The sequence below is a fragment of the Babylonia areolata genome, chromosome 34 (assembly GCF_041734735.1).
Source record: "Babylonia areolata isolate BAREFJ2019XMU chromosome 34, ASM4173473v1, whole genome shotgun sequence".
Lineage (NCBI taxonomy): Eukaryota > Metazoa > Mollusca > Gastropoda > Neogastropoda > Buccinidae > Babylonia > Babylonia areolata.
This window is the reverse complement of record NC_134909.1, coordinates 25,134,069-25,145,004: the sequence shown is the minus strand read 5'-3', so window position 1 is coordinate 25,145,004 and position 10,936 is coordinate 25,134,069.

Sequence of the window (10,936 nt, the reverse complement as noted above, 5' to 3'; positions counted from 1 at the left end):
AGAAGATGTAACTGAGCCAGTAACCATATCAGATCGGGCTGCTCCCATAGTTCCGGTGCTGAAGTCAAATAGTTGGGGTCAAACAAGAAACTGAATGAGATGTACAAACGGCGTGTGAAAGAAAAATCAACAAAGATCATAAGTGATGACAGCTGAAAACCTTTAGAACCCAAAACAGTTTTATACCCCAGTCCATTCATTTCTTAGATAACTCACTGATTAACACACAAGCGTTTTAAAAATTGGCCCTTGTGTTTGTGTGTGCGTGTGTGTGCGCGCCGCGCACGTGTGAGTGTGTGCGTGTCTGTTGGGAGATCTATATTTATGTATGGGTGTGTGTGGGGAGTGGGGGGAGGGGCGGGGGAGGAGCGAGGGTGTTGTGTACATGTGTGTGTGTGTGTGTGTGCGCGCGCGCGCGTGCGTGCGCATGCAAGGTTATGTGAATTATATTATTTTGCACGGATTTCAAATACTGTTGAACAGCAACTGGTTTTAATTATGTACGTCGTTGTTTTAACTGTAGTATTATATTTTCTCTTGCTGTGCTTATCGCACTGGTTGATTTGTGATTGTTGTATGAGACTGATTAGCATCAACTTTGTATCTATGCATTTTATGCTCCTCATGTATTTATGATAAATGACTGTGAAAGTATGTATGATATGATCATTGTACGAAAGATCCATATCAACTTAGCATTTCAGCATTTTATGTCTTTTACGTGTTTACATTGAGTGACTGTGATTTTCGTGTATTGTTTATGTAAAATACACCAGACATGAATTTCTCTCATTGAGATAATACAGTATTCTGTAAATGGTCAGTTCGCACTCGTCGGGACGATGAAGTCACAGTGAACAAGGTTTCTCAGCTTGAGCAGTACCTCATTCGGACACTTGATGATCTGTTGGCTAAACTAGGCAAGGGTGTGTCTTCCACAAACTTGATTTGTCACGTGCATACTCTTAGACTGATGTTCACAAACAAAAGGCTTCCTTTCGTGTTTCATCAGCACCTGCTCTGTTTCAGAGAGTTATGGAAACCCTGCTCCAAGGTGTTCCCTGCACAGCTTTCCATTTGGATTAAATTTTGGTGATAGCTGACACAGAGATCCATTCATACAAACACCTGGGTGAAGTGTTTGATAGGCTTGGCAAGGCAGGTGCACACTTAGAGAGGGGTAAGTGTATTTTTGGTGCAGAGAAAGTTGTTTTCCTGGGGCACAAAATCAGCAGACATGGCATCAAACCAGTGGAGTAGAAGGTTCAAGCCCTTGTTCAGGCAAGTCATTCAAAGGACTTCCTCAAGTTCTAACAATGATATCAGCAACACATGGCAACGCTATGGTAAGTCAAACACATCACAGCAACACCATGGTATTTTACACATATGATGGCAACACTATGGTAATTCAAACACCTGGGAACACCATGGTCATTGAGACATATGGCAACACCATGGTCATTTAGACATATGGCAACACCATGGTCATTTAAACACACCATGGCAACACCATGGTCATTTAGACATATGGCAACACCATGATCATTTAAACACATCATGGCAACACCATGGTCATTTAAACACATCATGGCAACACCATGGTCATTTAAACACATCATGGCAACACCATGGTCATTTAAACACATCATGGCAACACCATGATCATTTAAACACATCATGGCAACACCATGGTCATTTAAACACATCATGGCAACACCATGGTCATTTAAACACATCATGGCAACACCATGGTCATTTAAACACATCATGGCAACACTGGTCATTTACACATATCATGGCAATGCTTTGGTAATTCAAACACATCATGGCAACACCATTGTCATTCAAACATCATGGCAACACCTGGCAACGCTATGGTAATTTAAACACATCATGGCAACACCATGATCATTTAAACACATCATGGCAACACCATGATCATTTAAACACATCATGGCAACACCATGATCATTTAAACACATCATGGCAACACCATGATCATTTAAACACATCATGGCAACACCATGGTAATTTAAGCATATCATAGCAACACTGTGGAAATAATACGTATCATGGCAACACCATGGTAATTTAAACACATCACAGCAACACCACAGTATTTTAAACACATCACGGCAACACAGTAATTTAAACAGACTATGGCAACACGACAGTGATTTTAACACACTACGACAACACGACAGTAATTTAAACACACTATGGCAACACGACAGTAATTTAAACACACTATGGCAACTCCACGGTAATTTAAACACACTGTGGCAACACCACAGTAATTTAAACACACTATGGCAACACAACAGTAATTTAAACACACTATGGCAACACCACGGTAATTTAAACACACTTTGGCGAACCACAGTAATTCAAACACACTGTGAAAACACCACGGTAATTTAAACACACTATGGCAACACCACGGTAATTTAAACACACTATGGCAACTCCACGGTAATTTAAACACACTATGGCAACACCACGGTAATTTAAACACACTATGGCAACACCACGATAATCTAAACACACTATGGAAACACCACGGTAATTTAAACACACTATGGCAACACCACGGTAATTTAAACACACTATGGCAACACAACAGTAATTTAAACAAACTATGATAAAACCACGGTAATTTAAACACACTATGGCAACACCACAGTAATTGAAACACACTATGGCAACACCACGGTAATTTAAACACACTATGGCAACACCAGAGTAATTCAAACAAACTATGATAAAACCACGGTAATTTAAACACACTATGGCAACACCACAGTAATTTAAACACACTATGGCAACACCACGGTAATTCAAACACACTGTGGCAACACCACGGTAATTTAAACACACTATGGCAAGTCCACGGTAATTTAAACACACTATGGCAACACCACTTTAATTTAAACGCACTATGGCAACACCACGGTAATTTAAACACACTATGGCAACACGACAGTAATTTAAACAAACTATGATAAAACCACGGTAATTTAAACACACTATGGCAACACCACGGTAATTTAAACACACTATGGCAACACCACGGTAATTTAAACACACTATGGCAACACCACGGTAATTTAAACACACTGTGGCAACACCACGGTAATTTAAACACTATGGCAACACCACGGTAATTTAAACACACTATGGTAACACCACGGTAATTTAAACACATTATGGCAACACCACAGTAATTTAAACACACTATGGCAACACCACGGTAATTTAAACACACTATGGCAACACCACGGTAATTCAAACACACTATGGCAACACCACGGTAATTTAAACACACTATGGCAACACCACGGTAATTAAAACACACTATGGCAACACCACGGTAATTTAAACACACTATGGCAACACCACGGTAATTTAAACACACTATGACAAAACCACTGTAATTGAAACACACTATGGCAACAGCACGGTAATTGAAACACACTATGGCAACACCACGGTAATTGAAACACACTATGGCAACACCACGGTAATTGAAACAAACTATGACAAAACCACGGTAATTTAAACACTATGGCAACACCACAGTAATTCGAACACACTATGGCAACACCACGGTAATTTAAACACACTATGGCAACACCACGGTAGTTTAAACCCAACACAATAGCAAGCAACGAAGAAGCTGCACTATGTGCTGTGTTTTTTGCTTTACCACCATCGTCAGTCATGCCGTGCTATACCACAGCATGGGGTCTGCACAGCAAAGCTCAGTGCTAACTGACTGTGTGCACTCGGACGGTCCGTCGTTGTGACCACTGAGCGAGAAAGGTTTCCTACAAACAAGTGGCCAGGGTCAGACAGTGCACAGTGTGACCGGCTGTTGTATACCCGTGTCCGATGGAGAACAGAACAGACTGGATTCCAATCAGGCTTCTAGTTAGGTTAAAGTGGTGGGAAAATATGTAAAGATGATAATAGAAAGAAACGATCACATATTATGTCTTTGTATATTTGTATATATTTGTCTTATTTATGTATATATTTATATAATTATAGGTTTCTTTGATGTATGATCAGTAAATTGAAACTGACCATTGTGTTAGTATTTCTGTTTTTTATATTCCTTTCTTTCTTATGTAAAAAGTGTTGTTGTGAGAGTGTTGTGGTTCGATTCTAACAGAAGAGAGAGAGAGGAGCAGGATCAATTAATGATGCACACACTCACTCTCTCCTCACATCAATAGCAGGGCCACATGGAGTGGTTTTTATAGAGTGTTTACTTTACAATACAGCACACACACTAAGCAGTTCACCCTACTTAGCAAAAGCAACACACACTAAGGCAGCACACACTGCCTACTTCAAGTACTTCCTACAAGCAGCGCACAGTAAAAAGATCATCCTACACCTAAAGCAGCACCTATAAGCAGCACACCTGGAACACAAACACACAACCAAAACCCAGGTCAGATAAAATCTCAAAATATCCTGACATCACTGACATGAAAGGCCTATACCCTCTCAGCACCTTTCATCACATGTCCACCAGTATGCACTCCTCTTGCACATAGATCTGTGTGAGGAAATATAAGCTTCATCAAGTTTACCTGCCACCAGCAGTGACATAACAATTACCATACTGTGTACAAAACACATCACTGACCAATACAACCCTGTGTTCCAACTCATGTTACCCATCATTCAATTAAACTGTGTGTTACCATTACCAAACAAATCTCCTCTTTGCCTTCACAAAGTGTCCCACTGACACAAGTACATGTGTGGAAATCATTACTTCCAACATACCTCTGGTAAACAGCAATATGCGACCATATAGCACTGACCATCAGTGCTCTCATTGTTAACCAACTCATTAATCACATTAAAATGTGCTTTCCCACTTTGTCTGAACAAAGTAAACCACTGACACATAGCACAACTCCTACACATGTTACCACAACTACCAACAAGTCAAACATGTGTTCCACAACACTTGCTGTTACCCCCATGTGTTGTCCGTGAGTAATGTTTATTCATGAGTTTCATTTAGAAACAGTGTTGTCCGTGAGTAATGTTTGTTCATGAGTTTCATTTAGAAACAGTGTTGTCCGTGAGTAATGTTTGTTCATGAGTTTCATTTAGAAACAGTGTTGTCCGTGAGTAATGTTTGTTCATGAGTTTCATTTTGAAACAGTGGTGTCCGTGAGTGATGTTTGTTCATGAGTTTCAATTGGAACGGGGTGGATGTACTATGTAAACAGTGAGGTGTGTGACACAGGGTGGATGTACCATGTAAACAGTGAGGTGTGTGACACAGGGTGGATGTACCATGTAAACAGTGAGGTGTGTGACACGGTGTGGATGTACCATGTAAACAGTGAGGTGTGTGACACAGGGTAGATGTACCATGTAAACAGTGAGGTGTGTGACACAGGGTAGATGTGTCATGTAAACAGTGAGGTGTGTGACACAGGGTGGATGTACCATGTAAACAGTGAGGTGTGTGACACAGGGTGGATGTACCATGTAAACAGTGAGGTGTGTGACACGGGGTAGATGTACTATGTAAACAGTGAGGTGTGTGACACCAGGTGGATGTACCATGTAAACAGTGAGGTGTGTGACACCAGGTGGATGTACCATGTAAACAGTGAGGTGTGTGACACGGGGTAGATGTGCCATGTAAACAGTGAGGTGTGTGACACAGGGTGGATGTACCATGTAAACAGTGAGGTGTGTGACACGGGGTGGATGTACTATGTAAACAGTGAGGTGTGTGACACGGGTGGATGTACCATGTAAACAGTGAGGTGTGTGACACGGGGTGGATGTACCATGTAAACAGTGAGGTGTGTGACACAGGGTGGATGTACTATGTAAACAGTGAGGTGTGTGACACGGGGTGGATGTACCATGTAAACAGTGAGGTGTGTGACACAGGGTGGATGTACTATGTAAACAGTGAGGTGTGTGACACAGGGTGGATGTACCATGTAAACAGTGAGGTGTGTGACACGGGGTAGATGTACTATGTAAACAGTGAGGTGTGTGACACAGGGTGGATGTACCATGTAAACAGTGAGGTGTGTGACACGGGGTAGATGTACTATGTAAACAGTGAGGTGTGTGACACGGGGTGGATGTACCATGTAAACAGTGAGGTGTGTGACACGGGTGGATGTACCATGTAAACAGTGAGGTGTGTGACACAGGGTGGATGTACCATGTAAACAGTGAGGTGTGTGACACAGGGTGGATGTACCATGTAAACAGTGAGGTGTGTGACACGGGGTGGATGTACCATGTAAACAGTGAGGTGTGTGACACGGGGTGGATGTACTATGTAAACAGTGAGGTGTGTGACACGGGTGGATGTACCATGTAAACAGTGAGGTGTGTGACACAGGGTGGATGTACCATGTAAACAGTGAGGTGTGTGACACCAGGGTGGATGTACCATGTAAACAGTGAGGTGTGTGACACCAGGGTGGATGTACCATGTAAACAGTGAGGTGTGTGACACAGGGTGGATGTACCATGTAAACAGTGAGGTGTGTGACACAGGGTGGATGTACCATGTAAACAGTGAGGTGTGTGACACAGGGTGGATGTACCATGTAAACAGTGAGGTGTGTGACACAGGGGTGGATGTACCATGTAAACAGTGAGGTGTGTGACACAGGGTGGATGTACCATGTAAACAGTGAGGTGTGTGACACAGGGTGGATGTACCATGTAAACAGTGAGGTGTGTGACACAGGGTGGATGTACTATGTAAACAGTGAGGTGTGTGACACAGGGTGGATGTACCATGTAAACAGTGAGGTGTGTGACACAGGGTGGATGTACCATGTAAACAGTGAGGTGTGTGACACAGGGTGGATGTACCATGTAAACAGTGAGGTGTGTGACACAGGGTGGATGTACTATGTAAACAGTGAGGTGTGTGACACAGGGTGGATGTACCATGTAAACAGTGAGGTGTGTGACACAGGGTGGATGTACCATGTAAACAGTGAGGTGTGTGACACAGGGTGGATGTACCATGTAAACAGTGAGGTGTGTGACACGGGGTGGATGTACCATGTAAACAGTGAGGTGTGTGACACAGGGTGGATGTACCATGTAAACAGTGAGGTGTGTGACACAGGGTGGATGTACCATGTAAACAGTGAGGTGTGTGACACAGGGTGGATGTACCATGTAAACAGTGAGGTGTGTGACACAGGGTGGATGTACCATGTAAACAGTGAGGTGTGTGACACAGGGTGGATGTACCATGTAAACAGTGAGGTGTGTGACACAGGGTGGATGTACCATGTAAACAGTGAGGTGTGTGACACAGGGTGGATGTACCATGTAAACAGTGAGGTGTGTGACACCAGGTGGATGTACCATGTAAACAGTGAGGTGTGTGACACAGGGTGGATGTACCATGTAAACAGTGAGGTGTGTGACACCAGGTGGATGTACCATGTAAACAGTGAGGTGTGTGACACCAGGTGGATGTACCATGTAAACAGTGAGGTGTGTGACACAGGGTGGATGTACCATGTAAACAGTGAGGTGTGTGACACAGGGTGGATGTACTATGTAAACAGTGAGGTGTGTGACACAGGGTGGATGTACCATGTAAACAGTGAGGTGTGTGACACAGGGTGGATGTACCATGTAAACAGTGAGGTGTGTGACACGGGGTGGATGTACCATGTAAACAGTGAGGTGTGTGACACGGGGTAGATGTGCCATGTAAACAGTGAGGTGTGTGACACCAGGTGGATGTACCATGTAAACAGTGAGGTGTGTGACACAGGGTGGATGTACTATGTAAACAGTGAGGTGTGTGACACGGGGTGGATGTACCATGTAAACAGTGAGGTGTGTGACACAGGGTGGATGTACCATGTAAACAGTGAAGTGTATGATTTTTTCTTAAGCTGTTGTTACTTATTCCAATTTACCATCTTAAATAAAAATTTGATTTTGATTTCCGACACCCCCCCCCCCCCCCCCCCACATACACACACCACACACAAAAGAAAAATGTGTCACACATCGACACTGACATAATTATTTTTTGATTTGGCATCCAGAAAGACGCATATAAATTAACCTGGGGGCTTGGAAGATTTCAGAAAACTGCATAATCAGGAACCCTGCTAGGATAGGATTAATTATCATAACGTTTGCATCAATTAAGGTAAAATGAGGGTTAACATTCCTTCTTCAGCTTAAACGTATCCTGTGCAATCTTGCAAATCTTAAGGAATTTACTAAGTCTAAGGAGAACCCGTTTACGTGCACTGTTGCAGAGACAGATTCACAGAGAGAGAGAGATATGGACGAACATTTCGCTATATTTCATTATGAATATAAAAAAAAATTTAAAAAACATATTCGATTTTTCGATTTATGAAAGGGGAGGGGGGGAGGGAGAGAGAGATATGAAAAGATGGAACTGGAAGTAAAGGTACAGAAAGTGGAACCCGAAACTTTCAAGAGTAGATATTGAACGCAGTAAAGGACAGGGGAAAACTCTGAAACAAAAACAATTATATAGAAAATTTGAGCAACAACAGGAGAGGATTATCCTTAAAATGTGTTCTGTAGTAGACATTATAAATAGTAAATACGAAGACAAAAAATGGTACGGGAGTGGGTTAGATGTCGGAAGCAAAAAGACTTACAACAGGGCCAAAGTGCGTGCGAAGATTCACACAGATCTAAAATGAATATTTGAAGCCAAAACGCGTGCGAATATTCGTACAGATAATCAAACACGTTTTCAGCGAGGTAAACTGATCATTCTAGTCTATCCGAGTTGATAACCTGTTTAAATCATGTTGCTTTGCTGTCGCTCAGGCACAATGCAACGTGTTGCCGTTTTCTGCAGACAGACACATACCGGTGTACACAACTGAGAGTCCGCATTTCAACCAAACAAATGTATACGTATGCATGTATACATATATCTCGCGCTTCGTACTTTCTGGTCCCTTTTTGTTTTGTTGTTTATGATATACAGTTCTGTGGGGTACATTACAATTTATTTCTTTTCCAGTTGTTTCCTTGGGATTTCTTTCTTTTCCTGAACAAATTGGAGGAGCGTGTGGACCGGATGTTGGAAAGTTGTGTTCGGAATGGCAGCTATCCATGATCAAGAGAGATCTGTTCCGTAGTAAAGACTTTGGGCAAACTGGTAATTATATATATATATATATATTTATTCATTCGATTGCTTATTGGGACAACAATAAGGAGAAACCTCTTTTTATTTATCTTTAATGATAAAATGACTTGTTTTACTGGAACGAAGTAAAATATTATAGTTTTTTAGAATAAGTAAGCTTAACGAAGAACGTATGCGTATGACTCATTTCATTTGTGATGGTATGTTTACTAACTGTAACTTATAAGTGTGGAAATCGTTCGTATTATTAATGTGTTATTTCAAACTGTACGACTAAGACAGGAAATTAAAATTGTTAGTATAAAAAGCAGATAGCGGTAATCCTGCAGTTTAGAATACTCAGATAGCAATAGTGATGGAGATCTAAAGTGCGAAAAATAAATATATTTCATCAGGACGTTAACTTTTATGATTCCGTCACGTGGGTTTCAGGGGAAAGCCCGTTTGGTCTAGATCTAGATGTTGGCAGCCACTGACACATTTCGACAGTTGTCTCGGCGGGTAGATACTGTGAACACTAATAATCCTCTTAAGAGTGCTCCACTTAGAGAATACTCCAAATAATTGCGGTGTGTGGTTTAAGTTGTTTGCTGTTGTTTTTTGTTTGTTTGTTGTTGTTGTTTGTAATGGATTTCTGTGCTGCAGTCTTCAACAGACTTTACATTGTATTTTATACAGTGCCTGAGTAGTGTTTACAGACTGTAACCCGGTTATGCCTACAGTGTGTTCAAACGTGTGTCCAAACTTTAATATGTTATTCCATAGTGCGTTATTCATGTAAAGAGTGAATGTGCATTAACTATTGTATAAGTTATTTTTATTACTAAGTAACTGTAAATATATATATATATATATATATATATATATATATATATATATATATATATATATATATATATAAACACGTCTGAAACTGAAATTTGATTTCAGTTACATATTAAAACTCACACACACACACACACACACACACACAGATATATATATATATATAGATATATATATATATGTGTGTGTGTGTGTGTGTGATATATACATATATATATCTCTCTGTGTGTGTGTGTGTGTGTGTGTGTGTGTGTGTGTGTGTGTGTGGTATCATGTTGTAATTGGAGTAAGGCTGCACAGAGACTGAGAGTGAGAGAGAGAGGAGAGAAAAGGAAGAAGCAGATCGTTGGAGTTCAGGCGTACGGACACAATGTCAATTCAGACAGCCTGTTGATGTAATACAAGTTTTGTTAGCGGTGTATAGATCAGAAGCAAATTTTGTCTTTCTCCTAAATATTCACATCGGGCCATTAGGACCTATTAACTGTTGTGATCCCTGTGACCTTGTTCCCTGTGACCCTGTTCCCTGTGACTTGTTCCCTGTGACCTTGTTCCCTGTAACCCTGCTTCCTGTGATTTGTTGTTCCCTGTGATTTGTTGCCCGTGACCCTGTTCCCTGTGACTTGTTGTTCCCTGTGACTTGTTCCCTGTAATCATGTTCCCTGTGAATTGTTGTTCCCTGTGACTTGTTGTTCCCTGTAACCATATTCCCTGTGACTTGTTGTTCCCTGTAACCATGTTCCCTGTCAATTGTGTTTCCTTGTAACCATGTTCCCTGTGACTTGTTCCTTGTGACCCTGTTCCCTGTGACTTGTTCCTTGTGACTATGTTCCCTGTGAATTGTTTTTCAATGTGACTGGTTATTCCCTGTAACCATGTTCCCTGTGAATTGTTTTTCCCTGTAACCATGTTCCCTGTTACTTG